This window comes from Ailuropoda melanoleuca, chromosome 4 (assembly GCF_002007445.2).
Source record: "Ailuropoda melanoleuca isolate Jingjing chromosome 4, ASM200744v2, whole genome shotgun sequence".
In the NCBI taxonomy this organism is placed as follows: domain Eukaryota; kingdom Metazoa; phylum Chordata; class Mammalia; order Carnivora; family Ursidae; genus Ailuropoda; species Ailuropoda melanoleuca.
In genome coordinates, this window is record NC_048221.1 from 41,316,920 (window position 1) to 41,338,883 (window position 21,964).

The following is a 21,964-nucleotide window of genomic DNA, read 5'->3' on the forward strand; positions in this document are numbered from 1 at the left end:
AAACAAATTTAATTAGGTGCCCATGGAGGCCCCATAATGAAATTGAGACCTAAAGAAATGACACGGCATCTCGTTTGTATACGTTTTAGACAAAGAAATAATAAATCTGTGAGGAGTTGACGAGACAAAGAAAGCTTATGTTTGGGAGCTTCAGTTAGTGAGGAATTCTAAACAGAAATTAAACGGGGGCAGTAAATTTGTAAAGTAACAAGGTTGTTTATGCAGCCTTCTCAGCTCTCAATCACCTGGACCTGATGATTAGGATGTCTCTTTCCTTCCTGGTACAGGGAGTGTACCTTTCACATCAGAGATTTATTTCCTGCCTTCTGGAGACAAAGGAGGGGAGTCAGAGTGTTCTTTTTGCACTGGCTGCTTTCCTAAGTAACTTTTTTTTTTTTTTAAAGATTTTATTTATTTATTTGACAGAGACAGAGACAGCCAGCGAGAGAGGGAACACAAGCAGGGGGGAGTGGGAGAGGAAGAAGCAGGCTCACAGCGGAGGAGCCTGATGCGGGGCTCGATCCCACAACGCCGGGATCACGCCCTGAGCCGAAGGCAGACGCCCAACCGCTGTGCCACCCAGGCGCCCCTTTCCTAAGTAACTTTTAATTCAAAATAATCAATTAGCCAAAGTGGCACATTTTTTGGCAGCCTGCCTTGGCCCCTACATTGCTTACTTTAAAGTCAATATTATCTGGATCTAGACATTCTACTTTCCAAACTGGTGATGTGTTTTGTAACTTAAACTGACAAAGCACTTTGAAATTCTTTATATTGACCAGAAAAGTCCTAGGACTGCCTAACTTTTCATGCAAAGACAGGGAGAGACCTTCTTCCGTTGAGCAAAGGGGCAGAAGAAAACTGAATAAAGTTAGTTATTATTCATAATAGTATTTCTTTGTTAAACCTGTCCCAGGCACTGTGCTAAGCACTTTGCCCACATTCAATTCTCCCAACAACCATGAAAGAGAAGTGTTTTTATTTCAATTTTCAGGTGACACAGATAAGTGCCTAAGTCACTCAGCCACTACAGAAGAGCAACCTGAAATTGGGGCACAAACCTGCATGCCTGTAAACCACCGTTCTTTCCAGGTCACGACAAAGCCAAGTCCAACTTAGGTCTAAGGAGAACATACTGCTCTAGAGAGAATCCCAACCATTTTAATATGCAAACCTTTCATCAGAATATCATGGGACTATTTAAACACGTCTATTGCTCTTTAGAGTAAAGGTGGTTTAAATTGTTTCACGCATCTTATGTGTCTTATAAAATCACCCTGAAACTGATTTAGTAAAATAGCTCAGTTTTCAGCTCTGCCAAAGACGCTGAATAACAGGAAACTTTATTAACATACTTAGAATTGGGTTAGATAGTAAAAACTCCGATGGAGATCTTCCTAATTGGAAGCTAAAACTCCCTAGCTTGATCATGTATTACTTTATTTTACCCATCAATTTGCAATTATAGCAGCAGAAACCAAAACAGTGGCAGTCTCTAGGAAAGAGGCGAGAACAGTCTGAAGAGCCAATTAATCTAAGACTCCCAGATGATTTTGACAAATTTTTATTTCATTCAGATTTCCTTTGTCAAATTAAAAATAAATCGGGACTTAGGTACAGAGAAACTATTCTAAGAGATTATTAAAAGTGGTGAATTAGACTAATGCAACAGGGGAAGATTCTCTGACTGTGGATCAGCAAGTGTGCCAGAGCTCAGGGAAAAGAAGTTTTCCTTTTTCTTTTAGAAAGATGGGTGAACGAGGCTAGGAAGTACTCGGTGTGGGGGAGGTGCTATGTGGGAGAAGAATGTTCAGCCCTAATGATAGCTTATTTCCTAGAGGGGTCTAATTAAGCAGGGCTGTGTTCTGGCTCAAGCTGAGGATGGGTCAAAATTCAGAGGCCTGAGGGGGGGAGAATATTAACCAATTTGGTCAAGAAATACTTGGTCACAACGATGGAGACAAAACGATTCAGCTAATCGCTAAAGAGGTAAAGAATGGGAATGCGGAGTGTCAGTGTGTAGCCTCGTCAAAACCAGGGGGTGCCATGACTCATTATTTAAGTAGCACGGGAAGGGTGTGCCATTTCCAAGTACGCCATTTCCCAGAACACAGAAGGGTGAGAGGATTTCTCAATCTTGGCTGTTTTCCAGGAGTACAGGGCTCAGGTAAAATTCAGCATGTCACCCTGAATGTCTGGATGTAGATAAGTGCCAATCTATTAGAGAGTCAAAAGGCATTTTATTTTAGAAAAGATCTAAGACTAATTTTCAAAAATCATCAAGCTATCAGTTGTATTTACTGCTACATTTCAACATTAATGTGGGGCCTCACCTATAGTGGTTTGCTCATGTCTTCTGAATATTAATAGGTACAATACTAATAATTGTTTTCACTTACTGATTTTTTCAGGTCGAACGCTGTTTATCTTCTTTAATCTTCACATCCTCAGTAAGTTTTAGTTACTATTATCAGAACTATTTTCAAATATCAAAAATTACACTTAGGCTGAAAGTCTCACAACCAATTTTGTAACTGAGAACCATTTAGAGTCCAAAACCCTGCCCTAATCCAGAGAGTGGCAGGCCTTTATCTCTTGGGTTCTCTATCCTATAGAAGAGCACCATGTTAGATTCTTAGTTGGCTTGGGCTGCTCTAACAAAATACAACAGACTGAGTGACTTAAACGACAGAACTGTGTTTCGCATGGTTCTGGAGGCTGGGAAGTAATTCAGGATACCAGCTGATTCGGGTCCTGGCGAGAACTCTCTTCCTGGCTTGTTGATGGCTGCCTTGTAGCTCTGTCCACACAAGGTGGAGAGAGAGAGAGACAATCTCTTTGATGTCTCTTTTTAGAAATACTAGGCTTACAGAATCAGTGACACATCCTTATGACCTTGTTTAACCTTGACTACCTTCTTATACGCTCTATCTCTAAATACAATCACATTGGGGGTTAGAGTTTCAACATAGAATTTTCAAGGGATGTACACATTCAGTCCATAACAGGATGCAAATTGTAGAGGACAATAGATCAATAACTACTGGTTTAGCTTGTCTTAGAATAACTGAAAAGACTAAATTATTTATGGTAAACTGAGTATACAAAATTTTAATCTTACATCCACAAAATGTCTTTGAATACAAGTACCAGCTACAACACATTATGAAACCCTCTCTCATTTCAGATCCTAGCACCCACAAAGTTAGCCCACCCAAATCCAACAGTCCAACAGTCTCAAAATCATGTATCTGTGCCTTTTACCAATATTTCCATTGTATATACCTTCCTAGAGGGGAAAAAAGTTTTATTCATATTTGATGAAAATTGTAGGGAGTGATTAAAATTGAGAGACCGCTCTATTAACTGTTTTGGCTTTCTAACTTAATTTTTCTATTTCTCTGTATGATTTCAGAGACACTATTGAGGCACAGGTCTCTAGGCTAAAAACCAGGATTCCAAACACAAAGGCAGTTTAAAAAAGAAAAAAAAAGCTCTTAGACAATCATTTGTTGTACATTACTTGGCTAAAGGGAAATACTTGTCTTAAAAAAAAAAAAAGAAAAAGAAATGGAAAAAGAAATAATGGTCAAAGGAATCCCAAATCATAAGGGTAGAGAAGGGAAGTGAAAACCAAAGCAATATCCAAAAGCCATGAAATAATCAGGTAACTGTGAGAGGGAGACAACATTTAGCTTTAATCTGAATAAAATAAACACAATATAAACTGGAGTCAACCATAAAATTCTTAATCAGACAAAGGATTAACTGATGTTCATCATGTCTATCTCTTCTCCACCCACAATCTCTATTTCCACATTCTGGACAGTTTGACAAAACTATACCGATTTCTTGTGTTCTCATTATCAGGATAATAACCAGTAAAATTATTTGATAGATTTGCCACGATGGAAAATACAGATTAATTTTTGCCATAATAATTGAGTCTTTATTGTCAGTAATTGCCCACAATTATCTGTATCAGCTGTCAAATGTATTTTAAGTGAGTGCAGGGTCCTAAAACTACAGACACAAACTTGGTTATTGGTTCAATTAACAATAAAGCATAGTTTCTTCCCTTCCGTGATATTTTAGTTTTTCCAGATAGTTAGGAAAGGTACAAGATTGCTCATTGCTATGGAGCCTGTGTTCATAAATGAGTTCCCTTGGACTCAGGAGTTTTTATAGAGCTAATAGTTTTCCAGCCTTTTTGAGATATTTCCCCTGTCTTTACTTACTCACATTCTGAAACTCCATCTAATACATTCTGATTTTCAGGGGGCTCTACTTTATGCCAGAAGGTATTCTTCAAGTCCTACTATAATTCAAAACTTGCATAATTCAAGACTGATCTTGATAAACTGTGTTTTATATTTATCAGCTAAAGAAGGTAATACCAGTTAGCAAAAGCATAAACACAGTTTACAATTTACATAGGCAGCTATGAAATCAAATTAAATTTGAACATAATTTTGAGAGAGAGAAAGGTGTTGCACAAATTAAGATTTTTTTATGGTTTACCTCACACTATTTTGAATATAGTTAAATCACATTTATATAAAATATGAATATATTAACTATATAGTTATGTTATGTAAAAGGTTTGTAGGAAGCCACACAAGTCAGGTACATAAACAAGTTTAAGAGAAAGATGTAGAATGAATTATACAAAATTCGCTAAACACTAGTGATTAGTCAGAGAATAAAAGACAACTGACTTCCCAATGCAACACTGAACAATGTCCTTTACTCCAAACATAAGTCCAACAAGCTTCAGTAGGAATATCAGAAAATCTCCTTTTGTTTCCACCATTCTCCAGAAATTTCCATCCAACAATGAATAATGGTTGCATCTTCTTTTCCCCTTCTTTTCATTTGACTTTGCTTATTTACCTTTCTTTTGTTTTTCTACAATTTGATGTTCTAAACTTCTGCCCCTTTCTGAGACCCAGAACCACTGCTACATGAGCTTACATTCCTGAATGCACTGACGATCTTGCTTCTAACCTAAAACATTACCTGTCAACTAAGTCAACGCCAAAGGTGATGCTTATCAGAAAATCCCTATACCATGGTGGGAGACTAGAACCACTGCCTGCCTCAAATCTGAGCTACAGCTAAAAATATGGTCATCCAGGGTTATGAAGGCAAATAGATTTCAGGTGTGAAAAATGGAGTCTATGTGGGGTGTTGTCTTCAGGATTCCGAGATAGCATCGATGTTAAGGCTCCTATGATTGGTAAGTGATGGTAATCATGGTGTGGATGGGCATTCTATCACATACATCATTTTAATTAATAACTCATGCCACATATTGAGCATCCTTGATTTGAGCGTTAAGTAGACCTTAATGCATAAAGATTGGCATATTTGCTGAAGTCCTGGGCAGCTGCCTAGCAGAGATATTTGTGGAGACCAACTTTTAGCTGTTAACCACCAATACATGGAAGGCTGTGCTAGAGACTCGGGCCACCAACTCAAACCTCTGGACAACTCAGCACTATCCCAAAGTCTGGTCAGCATTGGCTGACTATCTGGAGCCTAGTCTCTCTCACTTCCCCAAATTTAGGTATTTTCCTGGAAATTCTATAAAAAAACTAAATGGCCACTCACTACAGGACCTAGAGGGAATTCTTTCTACCAAGAGAGCAGTGATATGGTGGAAACAGCACTGGATAGAGTCAGGACTTCTGAGTTCCAATCTCAGCTTTGCTACTACATAGGTTTGTGAATCTTGGGCAAGTCATTCAACCTTTATAAGCACTGTATTTTCACACATAAAATGTCAGTAATAATGGCAATCAAATCTATTCTATGTTGTTGTAAGGCCAATTGAAGTCAGGTAAGGAGGCTGGTTACAGTTATGGAGGAATGACTACAAACAGGAGATAGTACAAATTATATAATTTTTACTGAACAGCTATCAGGATTTGGAATTCCACTGTTGTTTCAATGTATCACCACATAATTTCCTAGTTAAAACATACAATTATGAATTTCTCCATAGTTTCCCTCAGTTATCAATAATTTGCTTAAAAAAGGCAAATTAATTACTGAATTTAAAATTATAAAAAGATATGCATTATAGGACATCAGTTGCACTCACATCATACTTATTACTATAAATTTATTATTCTATTTAAACTACTATGAAATAGCACTCACATAGAGGCATATTTAAGTCTTTCAGTCATGTAAGAGCTGGAGTTCCCAATCACAGGTCAACAAACCAATGCTCCTGGGCCAAGTCAGGCCCCTCATGGTTTGCAAAGTTTTATCGAAATACAGCTATGCCCATTTACGTATTGCCTTTGACTATCTTCACATTACAACCGCAAAGCTGAGTCCTTACGACAGAGGACATGGCCCACACAGCCCCAAATATTTACTGTCTGGCCCTTTACAGAAAAAAGTTTGCTGATCCTATCCTGATTCTATATTATCAACATCATTAAAATACCATCAGCTTTTTGTAGTTCCGAAATGCTAGAATGACCCCCAAGAGGAAATAAAAATTAGTCTACAGTGAAAGAAAAATGGTTACAGTGTTAAAACAACCAACACACTGATGGAAATTAAAGACCATGATTGCAGGGAAAACTGTAAGTAAGCAAGAAGGTTATTTATCTTTTTTAAAGCCAAAGCAACTATTTTTGCCTAGGAGTACTGTGTGTGTGTGTAGTATTTAATGTATATGAAAAATTTGCTGCTTTTAAGAACTCACATATTTGGTGTGAGTTGATGAGAAAGGAGTAAATTTTTTTTTCTATTTCTATAAATGAAAGGGATACAAATTAGCCCATAACCTAGAACAATTATCTAAATTAAAATCATTATTTTAAAGTGATTTTTAGAAGTGAAAAATTATTTTGTATGGTAAAGGAATTTTAAACACCAGTCCTCAGTCTACATTACCCGCTGAATGTGTTAAATTTTCTTTTCTTAACTTAGGCTAGAAGGTCTGGCTTAATGTTTTTTTTTTTTTTTTTTTTTTAAATTCAGCTTATCTTATGTGTGACCTGGGCCAGAAGGTTAGAGGTGGTCTTTAAAATAATGAGACAGCTGCTAAGACATCATTTATGGTCTAATGGCCCCTTGTGTTAGCTAACTTCAGTCAGAGTCCTCAATGGGGAAATTTGATTGGGATATTATGTTTGATTTCTCCAGATGAGGACAGAATCACAATGCCTTCCTTGTCAGATACTAAAGGAGAAAGAATGTGAGTCATTTTCTCCTGGCTCCCTGATCCTTCACTCTGATGAGTCTCTACCTCAAGCTTGCCTTTCTGTCTATGGTTCTACGAGGAGGAAAATCAAGTGACTCCAGCCGGAGTCACTGTGTCCTCGGATTATGCCAGTTCTTGTTGGTTTCTTGGTTTTCTTTTAGGTTGGTTCCTGCCCGCTTTCCTACCTCTTTTGCCATGTTGAGTGTCATTAAAAAAATTTTTATGACTACACGTGAACTTGCTTAATTCTTTGTGTTTATATTTCCTTGTATTTCACTTTTCATTTATAATTGAGTGATCCCTTCTTGAGTGAGGTTTGGAAGATCCATGCAAGATTTCCCTCCCAGGTTTACCCAGCAGACTGTTCAACACTGTAGGAGAACCTTGCATATGCATTATTTTTTAGGCATCATTCCACTTATATCCTGCAAGACAACTAGTTTAGCATAGTGGTTAAGAACTCTCACTCTCAAAGGGGGTTCAAATCCTGGCTAAGAACACTTACTCACTGTGTGCTTATTTACGTTCTCCATTCTTCAATATCCACATCAATGAGGTGGGAATAATTACAGTACCTATCTGATAGCACCGTCTGAAGGAGTAATTTAGTTAGTATTTCTAAAAGGCTTCGAAAAATGCCAGGCCATGTGTTAAGTGAGTGTTTATAACTACTAGGACTCTTTTCTCTCTCTCTCTCCTTTTTTTTTAAAGATTTTATTTATTTATTTGACAGAGAGAGAGCCAGCCAGCGAGAGAAGGAACACAAGTAGGGGGAGTGGGAGTGGGAGAGGAAGAAGCAGGCTCCCAGCGGAGGAGCCTGATGTGGGACTTGATCCCAGGGTCTGGGATCACGCCCTGGGCCGAAGGCAGACGCTTAACGACTAAGACACCCAGGCGCTGCAATATAACTACTAGGACTCTTAAGGTCAGTGATGCAAACTCCAAGTCATTATTTTTCCCAAGTCACCGGGCCTCTTTTCTATGTCGATGTGTGGGGGCATACTGATGTTGTGGGGTGAGGGTGGGGGTAAGGCAAACCCTTTTCTGGTATTGAGAATGTTGCCTAGTTCTACCCAATGATATGTAAGGGGATAAAAATGGATGAAATCTGAGGGGAAAATCCTTCCCTTATTCAAGGGGGGAGCTTACGGAGAAATGCTCAGCTCAGTACCATCTTTCACCTCAAGCCTTTATTTATTTATTTTAAAGATTTTATTTATTTATTTGTCAGAGAGAGAGCACAAGCAGGGGGAGTGGCAGGCAGAACAGGCAGAGGCAGAAGCAGACTCCCCACTGAGCAAGGAGCCCGATGAGGAACTTGATCCCAGGACCCTAGGATCATGACCTGAGCTGAAGACAGACGCTCAACCAACTGAGCCACCCAGGTGTCCTTCACCTTAAGCCTTTAAATGAGATAGAGACTGTGATGCTTGGCAGTGCTGCAGCCATCTTGTGATAAACAAGGGAAAGTAGAAATAATTACAGACATGCCAGTTAGTCACTTTGGAGCTGCTGAACCAACCCAACAAATAGTGCCTTGTAGCCTTCCTGTCATGTGGGAAAATAATCTATTTGTTTAGGTCAAGTGTCATCATAATTTTCTCTTTCTAGGAAAAAATATGCCACTGCACATAATCATTTCTTCTACAGAACAATATCTTCTTTCTCATTGCATAGATCTCTGCCGTAATAGATTCAACTACTTGATGATAAATATTTGGATTGGCAATTCTGAAATATACATTTAATGATAAAGATACCAGTGATTTTTTTTAAGGATGCAAGTGATTAAGTCTCACTTCAAAATAACACATACAGTATTATTTTATTTCTAATTTATTGTTATTTTTTAAATTGAACTATAGCTGACACATGTTACATTAGTTTCAGATGTGCAAATACTGGTTCCGACAACTCTATCTGTTACACTGTGCTTACCACAAGTGTAGCTGCCACCTGTCACCACACAATGCCATTATTATACCATCGGTTATACTCCCTATGCTATGCCTTTCATCTTGGTGACTTCTTCATTCCATAACTGGAAGCCTGTATCTCCAAACTCCCTTTCACCTATTTCGCCTATCCCCCCCCATCCCTCCCCTCTGGCAACCATCAGTTTATTCTCTGTATTTATGGGTCTGTTTCTGTTTTGTGTTTCAAATGCTTCAGTAACTGGATAAAAGAGCACTGCAAAGCAAAGTCAGTGGCCCTCTCAAGGGTAAGTCTTATCACAAGTATCCATGTACATAGAAGCATGGCTCTGTTGGTCCAGGAATTCTCCTTATCCACTACATTGGTGTGGCTCCCCCTGGGTGTCCTTGCTTTCACTTTCATAAAAACATCCAAATGAAATTTTTAACTGATTTGCATATGTGTTCCTAACAATTTTTAGGGGAAGGAAAGGAATTTTATTTAACCTGGCAAACTTTATGGACAAAATTGAACATCATGGATATATATTTTAAAAACAAAAAAGATAAATTTATTTATAAGGATGTGAATGAAAAAGAAGAAGAAAAAAACATTGTCCAGTTTTCCAGTTTTATTGAAGGGTGAGAGAAAAGATAAACCTTGGAAGGGATCTGGATGTGGAATATTAAGTTTGTCCTCATCCTCCCACAGAGGCCCCAGTGAGGGCCTGGAGAAAAGTCAGACATGCTTCCCCAATTTGTTCCTTGGGACTTTAGTAAGTTTTAATATATATATGGAATTTTCATTCAGGAAATGCCAGGTTAAACAAAGTTACTTAGTGTTTTAAATAATACATGAGTATTGGGTTATAAAAATGACAAAAAATGACAGTTGAGCAAAAGTTCTCCTCTGTCTCCACTCCCAGTTCCACTCTAGTCTCCAAAGTAACAAGGTTTGTTATCAGGTGAATGTATAAATATCAAATTTCTTTTCCCTATACCATCCAGTACCAGCTAGTGCCGCGGAGGAAAAGTGTATGTATGTGCATGCACGTGTATGTGTGCTGACAGCTATTTACATACACAACTACCATACTTTCAGAGAATAATTTATTTTCTAAGTATTTTCTCCAACTTTTTTTCAAGTAACAATATCTTTTAGGTAACTGTCTTTATCAATGTGCGTAAACTTCATTCATGTTAAAAGCCAGCAGTGACATGCTGCTGTAATCTAAATATTTTCATCAAATACTATACCAATCTCTCAAAACTTTCTGCATTCCCTGTTGTTACAACAGATTAAATATTAAATTAAGAATATTTCCTCTATTTGAATGCAGGTAATCATTCACCTTCTCAATTTTCCTTTGTTTTGTATCCTCAATTTCTCTCTCTCACGACTTGTGGTAATCATCTTGTGGAGTTTCTGAAATATATCTAATGGTAGGTGTTCTTAAAAATGGTTTTGAGCGTCCTTTCTATATGTTTTCCATAGTTTCCTTCTCCTTGCAAATACATGTGTTTTAAGTTAGTTAGCCATGGATATGGGACTTGCTTTGGTCAGTCACTTCCTGGGGAAGCTTTAAAAGCCAGTGTAGGACTTCTGATGTTCTCCACCTCATGCCAGGTGGTCATGAAAACAAGTGTTCATACAGAGCCTCCATCAGCCTGGGTTCCTGCACCAGAACGATAAGCAAAGCGCCTGGAAAACCTTAATTAGATTTGTAGCATGGGAGAGAGATGTTTATTGCGCTAAACTACTGGGTGTCAAGAGTTGTCTGTTACATCAGTGTCACACATTACGCCAAGCTTAACTGATACCCTGCACAAAACCATGCTCCCACCCTCTGGTTTCCCTCTTCGCTCACCTTCACAGCAATACTTCTTAATACATCTATCTGCATTTACTCTGTTTCTTCATCATCTCCATCTAGTCATCCTTCAATACCTACCCCTGCTCCAAAATTGCTTCCAGTATCACTAATGCCATTTATGTTCCCAAATCCAGGGGTCAGCTCTCTGTCCCCTGCTTGGCTTCTCAGGAATATTCACCACAGTGAAAATTATTTTCTTTTCTTGACTTCCAGGATGACCCACTCTGATGGTTTTCTTCTTACCCACTGGCCATGCCATCTTAGTGCCCTTTGCTTGTCTTGCACAATGACCCAAAGTGAACTTTTAAAAATACTGATTAAACAATATCACTTTCCTGCTCAAAATATTCCTGAGATTCCATAGCACATTAACATCCAGACTCTTTATCTTGACCTAACCCCCCCCCCCCATGATTTGCCCTCCACTCACTACTGCGTCCTCATTTTATGTCACTCCTTTCCCCTGGATACCAATAACATACACCTATACCTTCCTTCTTTTTGTGAGCAAGCAGAGGTTGTAAGATCACTAGCATCTCTGTGCTAGCTGCTCACTCTGCCCGGAATGATTTTACCCCATATATTCTCATAGATGATGTGGCACACAGTCTTTTAAGAAGGCTCCACCTTCTGCTATTTGCATGTCTTTATACTATCCCCTCCCCTTGGGTATAGATTGGAATTAGTGACTTGCTGCTAATGAACAGAATGTAGCAAAAGGTGAAGGGAAGACACTCTGGGATTAGGCTACAAAAGCCTATGACTTCCATGCTGAGAGCAGACTTATTTTATTGCCTTCCTGGCTTTTACGCTTTGATGAAGCCAGCTGCCATGTTGGAGCTATACTTGAGCATAACTTCTGGCTGACTGCCAGTGAGAAAGTCAGGCTCTTGGTCCAACAAGGAGTGACAAACTGAATTCTGCTAGCAACCCCTTGAGCTTGCAAGTGGATCCTTCCCCAGTTGAGCCTTGAGATGAGACCATAGCCCTGGTCAACACCTTGATTCTAGCCTTGTCATAGACTGGGAAGCAGAGAACCACCCTAGGTCATGTCCAAGTTCTTAATCCACAGAAACTGTGATACAATAACTGTGTGCTATTTAAAGCCACTAAGTTTTGGAGTAATTTATTACTCAGAATAGATAATATAATTGGTTTATTATCCTCGTGTAGGTATTAAAGTAATTGTAAATCATCAAAAATGCTGTCCTAGACAACCCAATCTAAAATTACTGTCCAACCCTCAGTAATAAATCACTCATTTTGCTTTACATTTATTTTATTTCTATCTTATTACAAAACTGCTAGTTATCACAGGTATCACTTCTCTCCTGCTTCCTCGTTACTAGAAGTTCTGGTCATGTGGATATTCAGAAGAAAAGAAAAACACTAATTTCCAGCTCTCCTTGCAGTTAATCATGACCATAAGATTAGGTTCTGGCTAGTAAGATTAAGTGAACATTGTATGTACAAATTCCAACATGCATGCTTCCTCCCACATTTAACACTCTCCTGAATGTGGATATGATGACTCTAGCTCCATGTTGGACCCTAAGGATGAACGTTACTCCTGGGAATGGGAGAGCAGACAGCTGGAAGTAACTGGGCCTCATGTAACCATAGTCAGTAAATCTGCCCTGCATCTCCTATGTAGACTTTGACATAAGAAAGAAACAAACTCCCTTGTTCAAACCACTGTCATACCAAGCCAAAGCTAAATCTAAATGGTATATATTTACTAGGTTTTGTTAGCTTATTATTTTGCTTATGGGCCCTCCTTATCCTCCCTGTTATATAAACTCCATCTTTATGAACTCCATGATGGACAATCAGTATCTTATCTTCATTTTTCATTGGTCTTTCTCCTGTGACCAGAACTATGTAACAGACACGCAATAAACACTTGTGAAAAAAAATGATATGGATGGTCATTTACACTGGTTGAAAGTTTCTTCTATTACAAAGCTGTGGAAATAAAAACCCTTAAATACACATCTTCATGCACTGATGAGTAGTTGTAAAAGGGATACCAAGAGGTAGGATTGTTGGAAAGAAGACTATGTATATTTATTAAATACAACTACCAAACTGCCTTCCAAAATTTTTCTACCATTTTATGTTTTCATTCACAGTTCATTCTAGAGAAACAGGTTCTCTATTCTTTTGCCAAAAGAGGATATTACAAATCATTTTTGGTTTTACCAATCTGATGAGTGAAACAGGTCTCCTTGTGATCTGCATTTTGCTACAAAAAGATTTCCTGTTTGCAAGTCTACTCAGATTCTTAATATGTAATGTGCATTGAGGGGCGCCTGGGTGGCACAGCGGTTGAGCGTCTGCCTTCGGCTCAGGGCGTGATCCCGGCGTTATGGGATCGAGCCCCACATCAGGCTCCTCTGCTATGAGCCTGCTTCTTCCTCTCCCACTCCCCCTGCTTGTGTTCCCTCTCTCGCTGGCTGTCTCTATCTCTGTCGAATAAATAAATAAAAACCTTTAAAAAAATTATTAAAAATATGTAATGTGCATTGAGATTCTCCAGAAGGGATACACAGATGCAATGTTTCCCAAACTAACTGTGGGATCTTTTCTTTCTTTTTCTTTCTTTTTCTTTCTTTCTTTCTTTCTTTCTTTCTTTCTTTCTTTCTTTTTTTCTTTCTTTCTTAAAGCCTGTTAAGATGCAAAAATTCAGAACAGTGATCTTTTCTGGGAAATGTTAGCCTGCACTAAAGTGGTGGCTGGCATGTGGTATATCGTTTCTAAGCTTCCTAGAAGATAAGTTAAATGCATTTTGGGGACTTTCATCAGAGGAATTCACTGAGAGAGGAGATGGTAGTAAAAGTAGCTTATCTTCTTCGTATTTTAATTTAGAAGGCATGCCCTTGAGTTCTTAGCAATTTTTTAAGTGGAGTGACTCTTGGTTAAGATAATGGACTTCTCTGAAGAAGAGAAACACTTCTCATCAGAGGAAAACTTTGTTCCTGTTAAATTTGCACACTTGAAGAGTTCCAGGTAGAGTGACCAACTGCCACTGTTTACCTTGGAGTGAGGGATTTCCTGGGGCCTTGAACTTTAAGTGCTAAAACCAGAAAGTTCTGGGAAGACCTTGTTGAAGTCGTCACTAGTTCAGGGTTCATCTTCTGACCTGGTCATTTTTCGTAAAGTTCTGTCATTATAAGAGTATTTGCTTCAGAAACACAACACAACTTCACATACAACCTTTTCAACTCTCACACTGCTTGTGTTAAAACACTGCTCATCCAGTTACTTGTTCCTCCATTACAAAGTAGCCCAAAACTCTGTGGCTGAAAACTAACAATTTCATATTGTTTCCTAATTTTCGTGGGTCAGGAATTGGATAGGGCTTACCTGAGTGATTATTCTCTTCCAACCCGCCTTAATTCAAGCCTTTTAGGAAGCAGATGTAAACTGGTGTAGAAGAAATCTTCAAGCAGATGTAAAATAGGGTTTAGACATGCATGGGATTACTGAGGGAAATGCCTGGGAAGGACTGGGAATAGGGAGTGGGAATAGGCAGGAAAAGCCTCAGACTATCATGCAGGTCTCACACCCTTAAAGGAGAGGGAGGAGGAGTGAGGATTGGGTAGGAAGACTCTCAGACTGCAGTGTTGGTTTAAGAAAGGTTCAGGCAGGCTGCAAATTACCTATTAGAAGAATTGTATGTCCTACAGGAACGGACTTCGACTAGCAGCCTCATGGTACTCAGTCACTGGATGGGAGGAGTCCAGGTGGCCTAGAAACAAGTGTGGTGCGGAGATCAGGAGTGGTAGCTGTCAGTTATATATACCCCCCCCTTACCCCGCAACAGTTATCTCAGTTATCCTGAAGATCTGAGCAGTGCATTTTCATGGCTCACAGATGTGATATTATAGTATTTAACAGGTGGTTGGGTTGATCTCAACTGTCCAAGATAGCTCGGTACACATGACTGGTGGCTCGAGGGGGTGTCTGGACTGTCTACTGGAACACCTTTCCAGACAGATGGCCTCTGCTAGTGTGAATTCTTATATGCTAGCTCAGGGAGTGTGTTCCCGTGAACAAGACAGAGCTGCACAGCCTTCTGCGACAGCACTGAAAGACACACAGAATCACTCCTGCTATGTTATACTGGTTTAAACAGAAAGAACACTACCTCAGTTCAAGGGGAGGGGCCACAGACCCCACTTCCCATGGGAGAAGCATGAGAAGCATTTGCAGCTGTGTTTTAAAAGAGCCACATGGCCTACATCCCTTTATCTTTCAGATGGCCACCTTCTACCCCATTCTTATTGTCTCTAAGAAGGTATTAATTTGACTGTCAAGCAGGCCCATTCTTTGAGATGAGATAGCGTGAAAGTGAATCAAGTTCTATGACTTTAGGCTAGTTTTCCCCTGCTTTTCAATTAACTTCTAAATAAAATGTAAATTATATTATATAACATACAAAGTTATTTTGAAGGCTAATGAAATAATGCATGAAAGTTTGCTGGCACATGGTAAGCAGCCATTAATGTTTTCTATCACTTATATATTTTTCCCATTTTTTATACTGTAGCATTGCCAGTCTCCTTGTTTAAGGGCAAATAATTTTGAGTTTCTCCTGCTGCCAGAGATCTTTGTGGCTAGGATTCATTTACTACACCATAGGATTTCAGTCTTTCAGAACAAGAAAGGACACATAACAACCAAAGTTAGTATTTAACCAACATTTTGTGAGTACCTACTCTTGAGTTGGCTTCGGAGTTAGATCAAGGCTCCAAATGGAAGAGAAAGTGAATTACAAAGATATGCATTTTGTAATACTGTACATGGGCTTAATGGTGGCAGTGCAGCCTCACTTCCTCCCCGCCCCCAACCCTTGGTTGGGTTGTCAGCAGTAGGCGGACAGTGCTTCCCATGCCCAGGTGTGCCAGGCTCTTTGATAGTGACCACACTGTCCATGTCCCCTGATCAGGCTCCCTGTAGATGGGGGCCAGGAGCGCCGAGCATGGTGCTAATAGCAGCCGAGCACCTCACACAGGGAGTTGTGCCAGCTTGCAGAAAAAAAGGTCTGGCCAGGCCCTGTAACCAGATGGCTGGCCACTGCCCAGCTGTTTTCTTTTTTCCATCCAATTTCTGGGTTGAATGTTACTGTTCCCAGTGGTGATCTGGGACTGTACATTTTAAGTCTTGTTGATAAGTTCTGAAAAATATGGTGTAAATAGATCTTATGAAATGTACTGTGCTCTGAAGTCCCAGACACAAAGTTAATGCTTTATCACATTATCTCATTTAATCCTCAGAACACATTTCTAAGGTTGGTACTATGACATCTACGTTACAAATGAGGAAACTGAGGTTTAGGGATATAGAAGGAAAACTTAGGGTTCGAACATTTTAAGTGGAACAATGGCAACGATGTGAAAGTTTTCTTTCTTCATAAAGAATAATTCAACAAGTACTTTTTTTTTGTAGTTGTTGTTCTTAGCATTTACTTGGCAAAGTATACAATAGAAACCCAATCTGATAATTGGCATTGATATTTGATCACTCATGAAAATACCATCTAACATGTGGGATCATACAGTAGATACACATATGACCAGTTTCAGTATAGAAGTATCAATGTTCTTTTATTCTTTGATTGTTTGATGCACAGCCAAGGCTCGCTATTTATTGAGTATGATGGGTCTACTGACGGAAGTTCCCCGCTGAATGAATTCATGAAAAAAACTTCTCATGGTGCATCACCTAAGATTTCCACCATGAGTTTCCTCACTCTGTAAGGTCTTTTGTTTTCATGATCATTTCCCCCAATTATTTAAAACTATTTATATACCAAATTCTATAATAACTGTTGAGCAAGATGCCCTTTCTGACTTACTTCATAGAACAGAGGTGTTCCTTCAGTTTCTAACTACTTAAATAACACTTAAAGCTTAACATTCAATTGGAATACATGGTTTGGGAGACAAATGCAGCCAACCCTCAGTAAGCACATAACAAGAGTGCACCTGTGCACTCAAGGGTAGTCAGGGGAAGGGCTGGTGGTGGTTTATTTGTAACGTTCATTAAACACAGGCGTTTGGAGCAGAAGGGTCTGCCTATGGCTACTTTCTACTTATCTTGAAGACTAACTTTATTTCTATTAATATTGACAGCATTTGATACTTTTGTGACTTTTTTTGTCATTATGTTCCAAGGACATCCCTTTGTCAATGATTCCCATATGCGCTGGCTTGCAGAAACGAGTGGGGCTACATTTGTAGTGGGGACAAAACAAAAATGAACTTCTTGCAAAAAAAAATCACTACACACAAAGAAGATGTGTCTAGATTTCTCTGGAAATCATTTAAAATGTAAGGTGTGATCTCTCTAATTAAGATTGTCCAATAGAACATTCTGTGACGATGACAATGTTCATTATAGGCCTTTCCTTTTCCCTGTTGGGTTGCTTTTTTTCTTATTGATTTGTATGAATGCTTTATATATTTTGTAGCTATATGGTCCAATATGCAGTCATTAATTACATGGGACCATAGAGCACTTTATTTTTTAAATAAACCAATAATATTTTCTTATTTAAATTTAATTAATTAACATTATGGAACAGTTTAAATATGCCTAATACAACCGAGGAGCTGAAGTTTTCATTTAAATTAAATTAATATAAACTTATAAATAATATAAATACAAGTTAATATAAATGTGGTTTCTGGCTATCATGTTGATCAGTACAGATCTACATCTAATACTCCAGTATTTACTCAAATACAAGGCTAGCATATATGGCTTTTCCCAAAATACAATGAAGAGATTGTAAAAGTAAGTTATCAGAATGTTTTAATGCTACCCTGGGAGATTTCCTCTTAGTTTGATTGAAAGAGAAGTATGAGGCAAGTACATGTCTGCACACAGGTGTATGCTAGCTGTATAATAAATTATTCCCCATATCTCTAGATAATTTTTTTTTTTTGGCTTCATTTAGTTAGAACTTCATTTATAGGTGTGTGAAGAAAGTCAGAGGGCAAATGCCTTGTCATCAAGGTATAAACTAACTTTTTGCAAGGAATGACATACAAACCTATGTAAATATCCTAGTCCTACCAATGTTCACAAAATGAGCTTATGATAAAATAAATACGCAAAATAATGCAAATATGAAGGCAGACCAGCCAGTGATCACTCTCCAAATATAATGATCATGGCAAAGCTACTCTGGATTTAGGAAAGTTACTCAATAATGTTTACTAATAAATTATGAATCTGTCAGTCAGCCTTCTCCGATGCTGGGAATTGGAACCCTCATTAGCCTATGAATTATATCAGTCCAATTTGGAAATCAGATGTTTTTATAGACCACTGCATATCCTAATTTATATCAGAATCTTCCAGTAAGTACAGGTACAATGATTGGCTCTAGGTTTTAAGGTAGAAATAACCTATTGATATTTGTAACATTCAAAAATGGAAATAAGATCAAACAGAATATAATGAAAACATCGAACTATTTTACTGCTACTATGGTTTTAGTGTTTTGGAAGCCATTTAAAATGTCTGTTTTGGGGGGCACCTGGGTGGCTCTGGTCATGATCTCAAGGTTCTGGAATCGAGCCCCGCCCGCTTTGAGCCTTGCCTTGGGGCTCCCTGCTCAGCAGTTGGTGGGAAATCTGCTTCTCCCTCTCCCTCTGCTCACCACTGCCACAACTTGTAGGTGCTCTCTCTCTCAAATAAATATATACAAATCTTAAGAAAAGGTAATAAATAAATGAAAATTTTAAATGCCTGCTTTTAATTCAACTAAAATATTTTAAATATACATTAATGGTGAAATATATATCACAACACATTTTAGTCATGTTTTCTCCCCATTTTTAATGAATACAGTTTTGCAGCCTTAATTTATATTCTACATAAATTATATAAAATTTATATTTTTAATTATATTAAAGAACACCCCAAGCTACTATTTGGGTGATGGGGGAGGGTTGGCGTAATGACTAACAGGAGTTAGGAAAACCCTTTTCTATGTAAATTATAAGATTATACATTGTCAACACCGTTTAGTTATTACGAGAGTGGGAGAATAATTTATGAATACAAAGATTACAAAGATTAGATATTAATGTTTAAATCTATCGTACACTGGACATTTTATAAAATTGTCAGCCTTGCATCCTGTGAAAAACACTTAATGGAGGATTACACACTGTATCTTTTTTTTTTTTTAATCTTCCTGTGCTTCTATTGACTGGCTACCCAATTTGATGGATTTTAATCAGTTACGTTCAGCTAATTAATACCACACAAGAGAATAAACCACTTAAATTCAGTATCTTCCCATTCATGGAAACTTCACTGAAGAAATATTCTTCATTGAAAAGCCAGGAATAGTAATTTCTACACGAGAGCAGAACTGCACTGTGCATTAAAGTAACATAAAATAAAATGCCCTGCCAGGGAAACACTGAGCATGTGGCCTGTTAGATTGATCAACATGCTGAAGTTGGAATTGGGATGTAGATTTATGCATCAACAGTTCCCAGACATGCCTTGTAGGGGAGCCACTTTGCTCAAGAGACACCAACAAGTGTTTGGATTAATTTGTCTTGACAGACTCCTGCCACTAAGAACTCTTCATAGGAGTAAAACACAGCTGACCTTTGCCAAGCATTTGTGTCCCTCTCTTGCACCTCCACCCTTTTTATTCATTTACTTTTTTATTGAGGTAAAATTGGTGTATAACATTATATACGTTTCAGGTGTACAACATTATAACCATCTATATGAACTATATTGAGGCCATCTATATGAACTGCAAAGCAATTACCACTAAGTCTAGTTATCATCCATCACCATACAAGTGACACCTTCACCCCATTTACCCTCTCCCCACTCACCTTTCCCTCATGTAACCACCAATGTGTTCTTTGTTTCTAAGAGCTTGTTTCTGTTTTGTGTTGTCTTGTTTTTCAGATTTAGATGTGTGAATGAAATCACATAGTATTTGTCTTTCCCCATCAGATGTATTCACTTAGCATAGCTTCAAGGTCCACCCATTTTGTTGCAAATGACATTTCATTCTCTTTTATGGATGAGTAATTATCGAGTGTGTGTGTGTGTATGTGTGTGTATCACATTTTCTTTATCCATTCATCTACTGATGGACACTTAAGTTATTTCCATATCTTGGCTATTACAAATAATGCTACATGAACAGAGGGATGGATATATCTTTTGGAATGAGTGTTTTCATATTCTTTGGATAGTCAGAAGTGGAATACCTAAATTGTATAGCAGTTCTTTTCTTAATTTTTTGAGAAGTCTTCATGCTGTTTTCCACAGTGGCTGTACCCCACTAACAGTATAGGAGGGTTCCCTTTTTTTCTACATCCTCTCCAACACTTGTTATTTCTTGTCTTTTTGATAACAGCCATTTTAACTGGTGTGAAGTGATATCTCCTCGTGGTCTTGGTTTGCATTTCCTTAATAATTACTGTTGCGGAACATTTTTTTACGTGCCTCTTGGCCATCTGCAGGTCTTCTTTTGAAATGTGTCCATTCGAAACCTTTGCCTATTTTTTTATTTGGGCTGCTGTTGTTGAGTTTTGTGAGCTCTTTATATATTTAGGATATTAATCCCTTGTGGATATATGATTTGCAAAGATCTTACCCCACTTAGAAGGTGGTTATTTTGATAATGGTTTCTTATACTGTGCAGTAGGTTTTTATTCAGATGTAATCTCATTTATTTATTTTTGCTTTTGTTTCCCTGGCCTTTGGAGTCAGAAATACAAAAACATTACTAAAACTGATGTCAAGGAGGTTACTCCCTTTGTTTTCCTCTAGGAATTTTATAGTCTCAGGTCTTCCATTTAAGTCTTTAGTCCATTTTGAGTTAATTTTTGTGTATGGTGTAAGATACTGGTTTAGTTTATTTCTTTTGAATGTGACTGTCCAGATTTCCCAGCACCATTTATTGAAGAGACTATTTCTTCTCCATTGTATACCCTGGCTTTTTTGTTGTAAATTAATTGTTCATAGAAGTGTGGATTTAATTCTGGGTACTCAGTTCTGTTCCACTGATCTACGTGTGGTGTATGTTTAGCTTTGTAGTAGTTTGAAATCAGGGAGCATGAAATTTCCAGCTCTCTTCTTCTTTCTCAATACTGATTTGCCTATTCAGGATCTTTTGTGGTTCCATACAAATTTTAGTATTTGTTCTAGTTCTGTGAAAAATGCCACTGGAATTTTAATAGGAATTACATTAAATCTATAGATTGCTTTGGGTATTATGGCATTTTACAATATTAATACTTACAACCCAAGAGCACAAAATATTTTCCCACTTACTTGTGTCCTTATCAATTTATTTCATCAATGCCTTATAGTTTTACATGTACAGGTATTTCACCTCCTTGGTTAAATTTATTCCTAGGTATTTTATTCTTTTTGATGCAATTTTAAATGGGATTTTTTTCTTAGTGTCTCTTTTTGATAATTTCTTATTGGTGTATAGAAACACCACAGATTCCTGTATGTTGATTTTGTATCCTGCTACTTACTGAATTTATTTATTAGTTCTAGCAGGTTTTTTTGTGCAGTCTTCTGGGTTTTCTATATATGGTATCACATTATTTGTAAACAGTGACAGTTTTACTTCTTCCCAGATGATTTAGATGTCTTTTATTTCTTTTTCTTGTCTAATTACTATGGCTAGAACTTCCAGTACTATGTTGAATAAAGTGTCAAGACTGGTTATCCTTGTCTTGATCCTGATCTTAAAAGAAAATCTTTCAGTTTTCCACCATTGAGTATGATGTTAACTGTGGGTCTGTTACAGGTGGCTTTTATTATGTGTAGGTATTGCTCCTTCTATACCCACACATTGCCCACTTTGTTGAGAGTTTTACCTATTGTATATTTTCCAGTTCAGCTATTGTATTCTTTAGTTGTATAACTTCTGTTTGGAATTT